The sequence below is a fragment of the Phodopus roborovskii genome, unplaced genomic scaffold (assembly GCF_943737965.1).
Source record: "Phodopus roborovskii unplaced genomic scaffold, PHOROB, whole genome shotgun sequence".
Lineage (NCBI taxonomy): Eukaryota > Metazoa > Chordata > Mammalia > Rodentia > Cricetidae > Phodopus > Phodopus roborovskii.
In genome coordinates, this window is record NW_026125444.1 from 2,555,187 (window position 1) to 2,568,397 (window position 13,211).

General features: G+C 39.6%; 1 pseudogene; it reads left to right on the forward strand.

Annotated features, from left to right (window-relative positions):
* Positions 1-248: 248 nt before the first annotated feature.
* On the forward strand, positions 249-1,001 carry LOC127215458 (39S ribosomal protein L21, mitochondrial-like; annotated as a pseudogene).
* The last annotated feature ends 12,210 nt before the right edge of the window (positions 1,002-13,211 follow it).

Consider the following 13,211-nt stretch of genomic DNA (forward strand, 5'->3'; position numbering starts at 1 on the left):
ACAAACCCTATAAATTATACCAAAGTTGGGCACCCGCAAAGTTAGAAATAGGAAAAGCATCAAGATTTCCTCCTGGTTCATTTCAGTTTCCTGAAGGGAATCCTTAAGTTCAAAGTATTTGGGCAATTTCCACAAAGAACCCTCCTGAGATGGGCACTCACCCACATCTACACCCGGGTTCCTGATCTTTCCTTATGCTCTCCTGGTTTGTATAGAGCTCAACTTAGAAATCACAAAGTTTGGGAAAAAATGGCGGCGTCCATAGTGGCCTGGGCATTGCCAGGCGCTTTTGGGCGGCTGGTGTCTGTATGTAGCCGCAGCATCCTGGCACCTTCGGGACCCGGAGCTGCTGCCCTCCGGTATGCTTCTCAAAGATTCAATTCACAGAGCACTTCATATCCACAAGGATATCTTCCTAAGATCTCCCTGAGCTCACCACCCTGTGAAGAAGTGGTTCTGCCAGTCCCCGTTGAAGAGAAGACACCACAAAGAGGTTGTGAGGAAAGTGAACGAGCTGATCGCCACAGGCCAGTATGGCTGCCTCTTTGCTGTCGTGCACTTTGCCAGCCACCAATGGAAGGTGACCTCCGAGGACCTGATTCTAATTGAAAATGAGTTGGACATTAAGTGTGGAAAGAGGATCCGGCTAGAGAAGGTCCTGCTGGTCAGGACAGACAACTTCACACTCCTGGTCAAGCCACTCCTCGGAAAGGATCTTATGCCGGTTGAAGCCGCAGTCATTGAAAAGACAGAATCATGGCCCAAACTCAATATGAAATTTAGGAAAAGGAAAAACTTCAGGAAGAAAAACATCATCGTGAACCCACAGACCGTCCTCCGGATTAACACCATTGAGATCGCGCCTCGTTTGCTGTGACGACAGAGCAATAAAAATAAACTCAGGATGCTGAGGCAGGGGAATCACAAGTTCCAGGCCAGGTTGGGCTACACAGCAAGACCCTGTCTGCTAATAAAAACAAAGTATTTTATAGGAAAAAAAAAAAGAAAATAACAAAGTTTTTTTTTCTGTGTGTGTACATGTATGGTATATGTATATCTGAATATGTTGGGAAAGGCATCAGAGGAAGGCATCAGCTGTACTCTCTATCAGTCTTTGATTGTCTTGACACACAGGCTTGCTCACTGATCAAGACCACATCATAAAGACAACTTCAGATCACATGAAAAGCTTTTGTTTTTACTACCTCACTGTTAAATCAGGACATTGAACTATTTACTTGGTTCAGAGCTTTAATAGCATCCTTTAGATGCTGGATTAGCCATGCCAGGACGAAATGTATACTTCTTCTGGAAATATACATTACTTTAAAGAACCTAAAATTGTGACATGTATCTTGTTACAAATGTTGAATATAATCATGGTTGGAAATTTAGAAATGAATGTGTTTTTGAAGTTCAATACGTTAGTGTAAGACAAACTGCAGGAGACAGATGTGTTGGTTTTCCATCTTTCTGCCTGCCCTCGTGGATGTTAGTGCTACTTGTTTGTTGGGATGAAGCCAGGAGATGTGTTCTTTCACATTTAGGAAGTTGATGAACTGAAAATTTCACAGAATCCAAGAACCCACAGGCAATATGAGCTGTTTGGTAAAATGAAGGAATCTGTATTTCAATCCAGCAAACTGCTAGACACACAGGACTGTCATATGCATGGGAGCTGGTATAGAGTATGACCACAGAATCTCATGGTTTTAAGGCTTTCCTGAATTAAAGCTGGTTTGATCTGGCAATTGGTCCCCACCCCAGACTATTACAAGACAGCCATACAGCAACTAACAATTGCTGCTAGGTTTGCACATTCCTGTCTAGAAAATAGTACTTTTCTTTGTTTTAGAGGATACCTGAACCCTTTGTTAACAGTTGTGACTTAATTGTCATGTCCTTTGTTTTTTATGTAAATACGCTTGTGGCTGCAGGTGTCCTGCATCAGAGGGATTGTTAAGAATTTTAGAGGTGTGGTTAGACACATCTCTAATCTCAGTGAGTTTTAGGCTAGCCTAAGCAACATGATAAGACATCTTTTTTTTTTTTTTTTTTGCTTTTTCTGTGAAATTTGTGTCTGACAGTGCAAGTTTAGGTACTCAGTATCATTTCCCTTACAAACTACTAATAGTAAATTTTCTGAGGACGTAGCATGTATCATTCAAATGCAAAACTGTACATAGGTATTATCTTCTCTGTTTGCACAAGAACCCAGGAACTCCAGGAGGCAAGCACTGTCTCCTGTAACTTGTGATAGATCAAAATGCTATCTCTTTTTAGAGTGTCACATCCATTTGAAAATACCAGTACATTAGATAACGCCTTCAGTACAATGTTTTGGCATGATGGATCTCCAAGATGGATGGTACAGCATTAATCTGTGAGGCTGAGGAGCCTTCACATCTAGTCTGGGTCAGCATGGGTCTGTGAAGCTGAGGTATATTCAGATAGTCTGGGTCATTATGAATCAATAAGGCTAGGAAACTTCAGATCTGGTTTGTACATTATTCTGTATAAATTCACATAAATAGACAAACTTTGATCTTATAAATCCATGTGGGGAAATGGATGTGGAAGTAAAGTCCTCATGTGATCAAACTGAAACAAACAAATCTGAGATTTTCCTAGGTCCACATACCAGTAGCTCATCCAGCCAGGATTCCTTTTGGCTTCACAACCAGTCCAAACCTAGTCATCACATCCATGTGGCAACAATCTAGATCTCCTCGTTCCTGGGCTGGAGTTCTGTTGTTCATGATACCCTAAATTTTTTGTTGAGATCGGGATGTGCTCTAACTTTAAGTCACTCCATATTATGTGAAACCATGGTTTTTAAAGTCATTCTTTGTCTGCCACAGATACTTTAGACTCAATTTCAAGGATGGATGATGATTGTGGTTCTGGTAAACAAGCAAATACCATTTGTCTGGAACCACACATACAGTACAGTCTGCTCTGGGAGTACCAAGGGTGAAACCTTGTAAGTTTATCAACCAGCTGAGACTGTGAAGGAACCCAGTGTATGAAAATCATATCAGGGAACACAGCCCAAGAAGAACACAACAGACCAAAGAAAGGGTACAATTCTCCAACTGAAACCCATAGAGTACTGGATTCCTAACACTGTGATCATGACAGCCCCAAACTGATTTTTCATCTGACAACCAGTACACACATTGCAGATTCACAGGCAGAAAGCTCACTATCCATGGAGGTTTGGCTTGGCTATGTCCCCTGTCATCCATTCGCAGCCTCCAGTATCCCTGCTCCCACCCTGTTCTGCCTTTTTGCTTCATGGCTCAAGTCAATTCTGTATCTTTGTTCTAAACCCTGACCCCCATGGTCCAGTAGCAGCTTCTTCCCTGAGGGTGGTTAATATTAACTCTATTGTATTGTGTTGGAATCAAGATTCATTAGACTCAGGTTAAGTGAAGTTTATTTGGGGAGAAAGCACTTCCACAAGAAGCAAGTGACAGACGAAAGTTCCAGCTCCAAGGCTTCACCCAGGCTTCCCTCTGTGATCCAACTGAAGCAAGGGAGAGCCACGCCAGACCTAAAACCCACTCTCCATCAGGTCCACACCTGTGACCACACCCAAAAGGGCATGGTCAATGCTACAGGTGCAGGCAGGGTGATAACTCACCACACTATTGCATTTTGCTCCACTCACTTCTGACATCTCTAATTCTGCTATAGCTTCTAAATCTTAATTTCATTCTGTAACCCACGTACATTCACATTTAGTGTTTGATGGGAAAGTTAATTGCAGCAATCTATATTGGAATAAAAGAATCTACACTCACCTCATTTAGATTAGCAGAGTGGCAAATTAACAGCCCTGAAGCCACTGTACCTTGTGACTCTGAACGCAGACCTTAATTAACTCTGTTGCATATGAAAGTGAACAATTCGATAAAATAAAATTAATTAAAAGGTACATCTAATTTTTAGAAATCCTTTAGCACAATGGGTTTTATCATGTATCCTTTTGACTATATTAAGTACTGTGCTGTTAATAGCACCTGGTTAGTAATTGTAGGTTTTAGATAAGAAAATTAGGACTGATTGCATGATGACAAGAATGACATAGGCAAATGTAAACAATGACAAAGAATATGAATGTTTTGTGTGCATGAGTAATAAGTCAATACATCTCATTAATTTTTAAAAGCATACTAAACCAAAGCATACTTCAAACTAAAAATTCTTAAGACATTTAAATCTTTGACTTTTAAATATTTTTGAAGGCCATGTTGGAAATGTTTAATTCTCTGTCTGTTATGGCATCATCTGTATCTGCTTGATGGTTCCTATCAGCCAGTTCAGAATTAGTCATTTACAAAGTCCCCTTTCTTTTCATTATTGACTCCATTGCGGGCCAGAACCTTTTGGCACCATAGAAGAAACAATACCATAATAGCTCAAAGTCAGATTATGAGAAGCCTTAAATCTGAAATTTTAAAATATCAGAGGCCTTTTGTTACAGCCAGATCCATTGCCATAAATCAACCTCAAAGGTCTTTCTAGTCCTTTCTCCTGAATTGTCAGATAGGAAGACATACTTAATCTGCTCTTTGCCACAGTTCTTTACCTAAGGGTCCTCCATATGAACACCAGGGATACTTTGAGCCTGTTGTTGCTGCATCGGGCCTTTTGTGTGCTACAGGTTATATGACAACCTCCCTCACATCTATCCAGTAGGTTCCAGCAGCACCCAGTGAGAACAGAGGTCTTTAGGTGCTTTATAGGGTCAAGGGGTGGAGTTGCCACAGGTGGGAATCAGTGCTTTATTTTATTGACACTGTTGTAACTTTTTACAAAAAAGCTCTGAGTAGCAATGATCATCTGCTATTTGGTACAATAGACACAGTTACATTTTCCTAACTTTGTAACAAATCACATTTGAGACATTGTATCCTTTTAACCTTGTATTCTATTATTTTAACCTTTATTTTAACCTTGTGCAAACGGATTTTTTTTTTTTTGCCTAATCTCATCAGTCTCTTAAAATTCTTCCTGAGAAACACCAGGCAGATGTGAATAGGGTGGCAGTTTGGCTTTCTCCAGGCACTTTCCCTAGAGCTAGAAGTACAATAAACATAGGATCTGCACTTCAAGTTCTCACCAGGCACTTTCATGGGAAGTTTTCTTGTGGGGTGATGAGTCACTGGCATTTGAGCTTTCCATAATCTTGAGTTCTTCATCTCTGATGCCACACTGCTAATTCCATGTTTGGGTTTTTTTGTGTGTTGCATCATTCTGAATATCAGTCACTGTTATGGTATGATATGTTGATATGTGAGACAATGTCATCCTTGTGAAGATTAATGGCACAGAAAAAGAAAATTAGACACTGGAAATATGAAGGGCCATAGTGCATTTTGGTGAGCTTGAAAGAAACCCTGTGTGTGTGTGTGTGTGTGTGTGTGTGTGTGTGTGTGTGTGTAGCTCGAAAAAAAAAAGATACAGCAGTGTGAATTAATTTGGATTTTTACGACTTTCTTGGTGGTTCAAGAGTGTAGATTGCCTTGTAGGAATAGTGGGAAAGCCATTTGAGCATTGTAACAAGACATAGCAGCAGGGAGGAGATAGAGATCTGATTATCATGAAAAAAAGGGGTGGAATAAGAGTAGAAAGGAGATGTAAATTCTTGAGATACTATCACTATTTTCATGTTGACCCTGTGGAGAGGCAGCATATGATGAGGAAGGGATATTTTAGAGGTAGTACTATTTGGACTCCTTGAATAACTTAAAGGAGAATAACTAGATCCAGAATGATTTTTCGGTTTCGCTTTGAGTAACAGGGAATCAGTTCCATTTACTAAGCTATTAGTAAAAGAGTTGTGAGAGAACAAGAGATCTATTTTAGTAAAATTAAATCTGAGATGCCATTTAGCTAATTGTGGGGTATTAATATATGATCTAAGCTTTCCAGGAAAATATCAGGAATAGAACTGTTGATTTGACTCAGTGCTATTTAAGACCATCAAGACTCAGGACCCAAATAAGATGATTAATGAGGAGATAAAAAGAGATGTGCATTTAGGACAAGCTTGAGACATATGAATACCCAGAATTTGGGCACAGTAAGGAGAGTATGTAAAAAGACAAGATCTGACAGGAAGAGGGAGGAAATAAGGATTTGGGTATAATCAGATTTTTGGGGTGCTACCAACTCACAAATAATGACATGGAGACTTATTATGAAAGGTTGGCCTCAGCTTAGGCTTTTTTTTTCCTAACATAATACTTTTATTGATCATTTTGGATTTTCACATAATGCACCTCTATGCCCACTCATTTTCGTGTCCTCCCAGGTCCTCTCCCCCCCCCCCACTCCTTTGCCCTCCCTCCAAAAGGACAAAAAAAGGAAAAAGAAGAAAAATATATACCACGTCCAATTTGTGTTGTTCATGTATTCACTGAAGTATGGTCAAACTCCCCAAGGCGAGCCTCTTAAAGAAAATCCAGTCCCCACTTCTACCCAAGAAGCCATTGACTATGAAGAGCTACACTTATGCATCTCCACCACAATGCTCTCCTCAATGGCTTCCTGTCTATACTTCTGGCAGGAGAATGGGGAGATTGTGGCAGAAGCCTTCATTATCTCTCATTCTCAACTATGGATCCACAGACATCAGTACCACTGCAAAAGAAGCTTCTTTGCTTGGTACAGTAAGAAGCAACAGAGATCATGAACTTCAACATGATTTCTGGCAACATCTCTCAGACCACAGGTATCCACACCACCTCCAGTAGCAGCACTGGCCATGAATTTTAGCATAGCCTTCAGTGACAGTACAGACCACAGACTTCAACATGCCCCCTGCATGGACCATGAACATCAACATGGTCTCGCGTGGCATCACCGACCACAAACACCAGCATGGCCTCTGCTGGCACCATGGACCATATACATCAACATGGCCTCTAGTAGCAGCACAGACTACAGATGTCCACATGAACCACGGGCATTGAGATGGCATGGGATGGTAGCATGAACCATGGATATAATCAAGTTCCCTGTCTATTGTATAGTCCACAAACACCAATATGGCCTCTGGTGGAAGCATGGACCACTGAGGTCTTTAAAGGAGGACCAATCCAAAAAAATAACTGGTCTCCATCTCAGACATCTTGTTGTTGCTCAGAGCCAAGGCAATCGTGCAGCAGAGTCTTCATGAGCAATAGGACCATGGACCCAGACAAGGTCCTTGGAGGCAGCATGCACCATAAACATCACTATGATCACAGATGGCAACTCAAGCCACTCAGATAAGTATGACTCCTACTGATAGCTCTGTCTGTGGACATCCCACATGGTTTCAGGATACACAGATATCTACATGGTCTTTGGTGGTATTACAGGTTACGAACGTTAATTCAGCTACCAGCCATATCAAGTCCACTGACCCACACATAGACCTCAGTGGCAGCATGGACCAGGGACATCACCATGGCCCCAGGTGACTACATGAGCCACTTACTTCAGCATGGCTTCTGGCCTGCAACAAAGCCCTCTGGCATCAACATAGCAGCAGCACTGATCATCAATATCTGTATGGCACTGACATCAACACAGCCCCCAGCTGTTTCAGGACCACCAACTCACTCACACCCTTAGTGGCATAATGGAACATGGGCCTCAGATACCTACACAGGTTATTCACATCCACAGGGTCCCCCACAAGGCAGAACAGCTTCAGTCAGCAGCACAGAACAAGTGTGTCTGCATGGATCTCAGTCTTCATCACGTTAGTGTCTGTGGTTCGTACCACAGACACTAGCATGGCCTCTACAGGTATTGGGGACCATAGTGGTCCTGAGAGGAGGTCCAATCAGAAAGGTTCCTCATCTCTGGCATCCGTAGTTGCCCAGAGCCAGGACGATACCATAGCTTAGGCTTGTTTTTACCTAGCTCTCATAAGTTAACCCATTTCTATTCATCTATGATCTGGCACATACCACCCATCTTGTTTCCTCCAGGTCTCCTCAAGTCTCTCTCACATGTCTAGATTCCTCCTCCTTCTTGCTCTGTCTACCTAGAAATCCGCCTAAACCTTCTGCCTACCTATGGGCTGTTTAGCATTTTATTACACCAATCAAAGCAATAGAGTGTACAAATATCCTAAAACGTTTGGGTGTCAGGGATTTATAACAAAAGGAGACATGTCTTTCTTCTAGTATTCAGAAGACTCTGTAGCAGTGGCTTCTGACACCTACTTCCAGGAGTCATTTCATTCCAGAAGATGTAAGCAGATAGTTTATTGGAGAACATTGATTTTTTTTTTTTTAAGAGACGAAATCTGAACAGAGCACACAATGCTTAGTACATCTTGGAGATCTCATCAGATTAATAGAGGCTACTTCTTATCTATGACTTCAAACTGTTTGAATCTTGTTCTCAAATCTAAGCAACCCTCCATTTTCAGAGAATTATTATAAAAGAATGTTCTATTAATATATACACAAAAATGAACATGATAGTAAAGAAAAGCATATGCCACCTGAGCATGAGACATCCCAACTTCAGTTATTAAGTACTCCAAGCATCATGCCTGACCTTCATTTGATACTTTGTAATTGTCATAACTGACGACTATAGAAGTCTAGCAAAAATGTTTTCCATCTCAAGAAGACAGGGATATGGAAAAAAAATATCTATTCAGCTTCTGTATACTTGAAAGTAGTTTCACAAAAGTTAATGCAGAGTTATCAAAACTATTCAGTGCTAAGTCTGGTAATGGAGTCCTTGCTCTATTTAAATAAACAAAGCATCTTATCTTGGCTTTATTGAATTAGAAGCAGAATTACCCATTCTGCTGTTTCTGGAGCTTATTAATAGTTGTGGACATAAAAATCTTGTTCCATGTATCTGAGCAATTGTGTCCCATATGACCATGAGGCATTCAGCCTGGTAAGACAAATGACTGGTATCTTACATTGCCAGCAAGCTAGTCATGCTCATATGTTAGGCTACAACAGTTAAAATGTGTTTTATGCTACAAATAGACTTTTATGGTATCTATAATATTAGTCACCATAAATAAGAATTTATCTAAAACAGTGGTGACTTTGAGATAAAATTTCACTCTTTTGTTCACTCAGTGATCTTTGCATTTAAGCATCATCAAGGTTGTTAGCATTTCACATAACCACCGTTGAGAGTTCATCTGTGTCTTCACTAGGTTTATAAAATGTCTGATTAATAAACATTTCGTGGTTGCTTATAGACGTCAACAGTCTTTAAAAAATGGCTGATGCCTAGACACATGCTGAAAAGATGAGAGAGTAAGCTGTGACAATGTATTATGATAAAAAATAAACTTTCAGATTCTAAGAGACTGGGACTTCTACAAAACTTCACAGCTGAGTTAATAATTCACCCTGAGGTCACTAAAGATTGCTGTCCTATAGTGTACTCATCCTGCTTTTTTAACCTGCCTTTCGGATAGCAATGTAACAAACAATTTTACTTGCCTTTGATTTCCCCTGTGATCACATTTTACAACAGAAGTTAATGCCCAGTTGTAATCTTAAATTATATACTCAGCCATGCCCCTGACCCAAGAGAATTGTCTGTGCATCTGGCATGATAATCATTTACTGGAAATAGCAAATATAGATTGAAAACAACCTTATGAATATTCACCAAAACTGTTCAACACAACCTACAGGTGTTGGTTGATACACAATGTTTGTTCTACTCTTTATTGTCTGGGTCAACTAGAGTCAGTAGGTTGATCCTTTATAAAATTGTTGAATATTTCTGTGATTCATGTGATTCTTGCAGTGCTGTTTGATAAAAAAGAAAGCAATATACATTGTTAGGGACATATACAGAGACAGAATCACAAGACAGCCTTTGAGAGGCACAGATTCAGACTCATAAAACAGACAAGACAAAAGACATGGAGAGAGTGAAGTAGAAAATTCAATCAGGACTCGCACTTGGTTAAATGGCACTAAGGAGGAGTGATTTGATTTCTTAGTGAGATATCAATGCATTATTAGTGACTTAAGGTTTATTACTAGTGTGTTAAGTTATTTTTAAAGTAATAATGTTAGAAATAAGTTTTTTTTTTTTTTTTTTAACCCAGTAAGCGTAACACCCGAGAGCCTGGAGAAAGGTATGGACCTGGGAAGCAGTGTCATGTGTCCTTGCTTGAAATTGCATCCTAAATCTGCACACAGCCACCACCTGAGTTGAGACCTATGTTTTCCCCCAAAAGAACTGTCTTACATTCTGATCTCTTGGAATAGCTTTGTGTGTTGTCTTACCTCCATCTGGTCAAGCTTGCATGTATTATCACCCCAGTCTCTCATGAGTTTTCCTTTCTTGATGAAACTGGTGGCGATGTTTGCTATGCCTGTGATGAAGATGGGTTGCTTGATGTACTAAGGGAGTAAGTCTTACAAATTTGAGCAAAAATGACTTTACTAACTAAACTAAGTCTTAACTGTTTGTCAGACTTGGAAAGGTCTTTATTTAAAAGTATCTTATTTTGAGGGGTTAAGAAGCACATCAAATCTTGTGTATCTCTTTTCTTACGCTGAGATTTAAGTCCTATATCATGTACAGTAAATCCCTGTGCCCTATAATATTTGAGAGTTTGGGACTCTAGAGCTCCTTTATTTGCCTAGTACACAAAGGAAGACCAGTAGAATGAATATGCCATCAATTCTTTTGTAGCACGTTTGATCATTGATTTTTGGCATATAGAATGACCATTTGTGGTAAGTTAATTCTGCACTCACCACCTGGTCCTAGTGTGCTTTCCTCAGAGACCTGAGTAGATGTAAAATGTTTCTTCCCACAGCCATATTGTGAGGGTATTTACTTTTATTTCTTTATTTCTCTTTACTGGGGCTGCCTCCACAATAATATTGTTATTTCATCTGTCTTACCTTCATGTGTATATATTTTAGGAAGCTCCTATTATATTACATTTCCAAAACATTCATTCCTCAAATGGCCCTAAATTTTAGCTGTCTCTCCCCATATTCCTTCCATTGTCCCTCTCTTCCTACCCCCACATTGATCCTCCCATTCTAGCACCCCCATCTGTCAATAGTTATTCTATTCCCTTTCTCTAAAGTGATCTATCTGTCCTCCCAGTCCCTTCCTCTATACTTCCTCTATACCTAAGCTCTGTGGCTCTATGGCCCTACATTGTAGTTGGTTATCATTTCATTTCTTTCAATGTCCAGAATTACAAAGGGAGAAGTTTGTGTGCTTCATTTGACTCAACAATACAATACATAATTTGAAATATGAAAGACTTACCTGTGTTCTTCAGAAAATGTAAAAATTACCTAAAGTACATAATATTCTTTTTTTATCCCAACAAGAGCAATCTTTATATATACTGAGTAAACACCAGCACAATATGGAACACCAGGTTACAAGCAGGAGTGAAATTATCCCTGCCCTCCAGGTGGTTATAGTCGGGTGAGAGAAGACAGACAATAGAAAGGATACACTCTGAAACCTACTTGAATAAACTGGATGCAAATTGAGAATCCTTTTGTAGGACATAGTGAATATGGCTCATGAAGATGCAAGTTCAGCTAAGTCTTTTTCTCTGCATTCTCCTGCAGATGAGAAGAACAGATTGGTGATTGTTTTGGGTTGAGATTTTTTTTTTCCTTAAGCAAAATGTTTTTGAAATGTTGCCTGAAATTCAAATGAAAATTTTGCATAAAATATCCGGGCTTCAGAGAGAAAAAAGCATAAATATTTGGCACCCTAAGTGCCTATTGTTGTGTGGTTAGGAATCTTTAATGTCTCCACAGTCTACTCTTCAAGGGAAAGACTTCCATCTGCTATTCAAATGGAAAATTCTCACTGAACTCAACAGCTGTCTCTCCTGCTTTAAGCTCCCAGTTTATTTTTCCCTTGCTCTTTCAAAATGAATGTTGTATGTTCAAATTACTAGGTATGTGTGCTAAGATGTAGGCATAAATGGTACAGTGTGGAATTGTTAAGATACATTTCACCTAAATAAATAGCATTTCATGGGAAAAAGTTAACCATGGTATTTTATTTACTAAACCAAGGAAAGTTGCTATGTTTTTTTTTTTTTTAACTCAGTATCTTTTAAAGAATGTGTTCTTAATGTCTTAAGATTTTTGCACTACAAATTGCAATTCCAAATACTGTTTTAAAAGCATAAGTTTTTTTCTCAATTTTTACTTGTGCTATGCTTCTTTCATTCAAATAGGCTACCAATTTCACTTTGTATAAGAAGCAAAGTACATGCTCACTTGTCAATCTATGGTAGTCTTTGCTTTCTGTAGCTTGATAGCTACTAAGCTTTGCATCCATATTCTATCTATATGATCTGGGGTATAATAAACTCATTGCTTTCTCACTATCTGCCTTCTCCCAGCACTGCTAAAACAAATCTGTAAATGGTAATCATCTTTGTTCTCTGCGAGAACTCGAACCCAAGGTCCTCCATAGGCTAATAAGACCTACGTTCTACCTAAAAATATGTAAAAGAAGGAGAATCATGAAAGGCTAGCTACACATTTACCAGGTTTTTGCGCATCTTTGTGGCTATACAAACCACTAGAAGAATTAATTCTCTGAACAGATTTTTTTTCGGCTCTTTTAATTGGGTATCTGGACAAATGTAACAAGCTCAAGGCCCCCAACTCCACTCCAAGAATATTTTCTAATGTTGGCACCAAAAGAATTGGCTCCTTTTTTTCTTTTTTTTAACCAATTTACCAAGTATATTGCCATATTGTTCATATGAAGTTTGTACATGAGAGAGAATGTTTTCTGTATGTATACAGGATATGGAATGTAGATAATAGTGAACTACTTGAGTGTCAGTATCTGAACACTGGTCAAACCCAAAAAGAATATGTGCTCAGTCTCCTGTCAAGATCGTAACATGTTTTATCGGATCAGCCAAAATATTTTCACAGGTTAACAAGAAGTAAATAAGTTCTCTTTGGGTACAGGATGCATCAGAGTTAAGATGTTGCATATGGTAATTTTTTTCTTATTTTACATATCCATCTGAGTTCCCTCTCCCTCTCTCCCATGCCCCCTGACCACTCTCCCATCCCACCCCTACCCCCCCCACACACACACACTCCACATGGGGGGTGATACCTTCCAGGAGGTATCAACAAAATTTGTCATTTGGAGTAGGGACTAGGCCCTCCCTCCTGCCTCTAGATTAAGGGAGT